Here is a 2,528-nt window from a genome sequence, read left to right on the forward strand (position 1 = left end):
AAGAGGAACACGCTCCCGCTCCGGCTCCTCCACGTCATCGACATCGTCATCCAAATAGTCATCCAAAGCCGCCATCCGCGAGGTGCCGACCGTCCTTTTGCCTCTTTCGGTGAAGTCTTTAGGTGTGTACTTGTTGATTCCCTTTCTAGGCTTTAGTATGTATGCAGACCTAACCTGGTACGCCCCCAAGGTCATATCATCATCAGCAACCTATGCATCAACAAAAGATATGGAAAGACCGTGTGTGAGGATATAGTTAGCAATGCATCAACAATTGGATATATATGCTCATGCCATACCTCTTGGGTGACCACACCCACATCCTCATCCTCCAAATGATCACCATGGCTCTGGCCCGAAGCGGGATCTGATGGTGTCGCCGACCTAGACCGTTCTGATGATACATACTCGGGGTCACGACAACCAAAAAGGTTTGATAGCCGCCTTAACTTTTGGCCCTGGCGCTGCAACATGTACAAGTGAATGAGACATCAAATGTAGCAACACATGTTAAGTGCTAGTTTGAAGGAGATGTGAACCTTGATGAATGCTCGAAGTGCACCTTCTCCATCGCTTTTGCCAGCCGGGGTTGTTTCAAGAATAGTCTCGGTCTCATCAGCTGCTTTCTTGATCTGGGCACGCTATGAACAGAAATGGTATTAACGTGTTAGGCAAGCGAAGATGTGAATAGTGTGAATGAAAAGCAAAGAGGGCAAATACCACAAAGTTCATCATTGGAGCTGAAGGGATCACTGAGTTGCCTTTCCTGACTAATGCGTTGTACTGGTGTTGGGCTACCTCATCAAAAACAGTGGGTTCTTCCAAAATCTCCTCAGCATACGCCGGCTTGCATACCTCCACACGGGTACTTGTAAGAAACCATGTGAGATAGTTGTTGAACGCTACAGGGCAGTGCTCACGAAGCTGGACTCCTTTTCCAGCCCTAGCTTGCTCCACACTAAGCGCAAACTGTACGACATACTTTCTGTGATGCTTGGCCCAATCCTTAATCTTCCGCCGCCTTTTCCTATCCAACCTGCAAGTTAGAAACATAATATTAGTAGCATCGAAACCGCCGAGAAGCTGCTAAGTACTCAAGGTTAATTATATCTTACGCGTGTAGCAACTTGTCCGTGTCCTCCCACTCCGGCGGATGTGCCTGGAACAAATCAAACTGACGGCGCACTCGATGTGGGAGGTGAAGCTCAGCCGCCCAGTTGCATATGAGTGGGCACCGCATACGCCAGAGATCCCTATCCCTAGTGCACATCGGATTCAGCCTGAACTCTAAAGGGTCACCAAAACTATCTCCTGTTCCATACGGCTCCCATATCACCTGCAAAATGGGATAGAATGCAAAATTGATATCGAGTTGCAATAGAAGCATTATAATCACTTATGCCATGTCAATTCACCTGCTCAGGCGTGATCGCGTCAAGCTCACTCTGGTACAACTTGTACATGACCGAGGGATCATCTGTCGTCTCATTTATCACATCCCACTTGTAAGCCCAAGTGGGTAGCCGTAGTAGGTCGCCTTTGTCGTCCCAATCATCGTACTTCACCTTCTTCGAACGTCCAACCGGCAAACGCTCCCAGCTCCATATGGAAAGTGCGAGCAAACAACCACCAATACCTCCAGATGACCTACAACAGGCTTCGTCCAACTGCACATAAAAGAGAACATGGTTCAATTAAGAGCAAGATCGCATTCATAATGTAGCAATGAAGTGAAAAAGAAACAACTTCATACCTGTCTATACAAGTAAGCCAGTGTCGCCGAACCCCAACTCCATTTGCTATCGAAGACGGTCAACGCCTTCAGCCACATCCATGGAGCATTCTTGCCTGTGCCATCAGCAAAAATAGTCCTGGATATCACATACCACATGTAGACACGAGCATATATCTTGACCGTGTCCTCATCAGCTTCCGGTGGGCAAGTACCAAAGTGCTCAGTAATCCACGTGAAAGTAGCACCGGCTGCGACTCTTTCCTTCTTGTTTTCTGCTGCTGGTTCCGGAGGCTCCGGAGGAACCATACCGATAAGGGCATGCATCTGCGCGCGCCACCCATCGGAGTCGGTGCTCATACATAGAGGATTCCCATCGATAGGAAGACCGGTGATCATAGCAATATCCTGGAGCGTCACTGTCATCTCCCCGGTCCGTAGATGGAAACTATGTGTCTCCGGCCGCCAATGATCAATAAGTGCGGTGAGTGCTGGAGCATTGTTGGGTGGCGTCGACCGTCTGACCATATGAATGAAAGGGAGAAGTCCTGTCTCCCTTACATACGGTGTGTATCGCTCATCATAGCGCATCCACCCAAGGGTGACCCCGTGAGAACGAAGCTTCAAAGGTGCAAGCGCCTACAAACAAACAATTCATAACATTACATATGGGGCATTTGTGTTTGAAATAAATACGAAATTCATAAAATAGGCCACTTTCATTATTACCTGCTGCTCCACCGCCATAGCGTACGACCGGTGTTGTTTGTCCCAGTGATCATCGAGAAGCCAAACC

General features: G+C 48.3%; 1 long non-coding RNA gene across 1 annotated transcript; it reads right to left on the reverse strand.

Annotated features, from left to right (window-relative positions):
- Window positions 1-400: 400 nt before the first annotated feature.
- On the reverse strand, window positions 401-866 carry LOC125534325. Its single transcript, XR_007294454.1, has 3 exons — window positions 721-866; window positions 540-641; window positions 401-464 (listed from the first exon to the last, which is right to left on the reverse strand). It is a non-coding gene; the product is annotated as an uncharacterized LOC125534325 (long non-coding RNA).
- Between the last annotated feature and the right edge of the window lie 1,662 nt (window positions 867-2,528).

Source organism: Triticum urartu, chromosome 2 (genome assembly GCF_003073215.2).
Source record: "Triticum urartu cultivar G1812 chromosome 2, Tu2.1, whole genome shotgun sequence".
Lineage (NCBI taxonomy): Eukaryota > Viridiplantae > Streptophyta > Magnoliopsida > Poales > Poaceae > Triticum > Triticum urartu.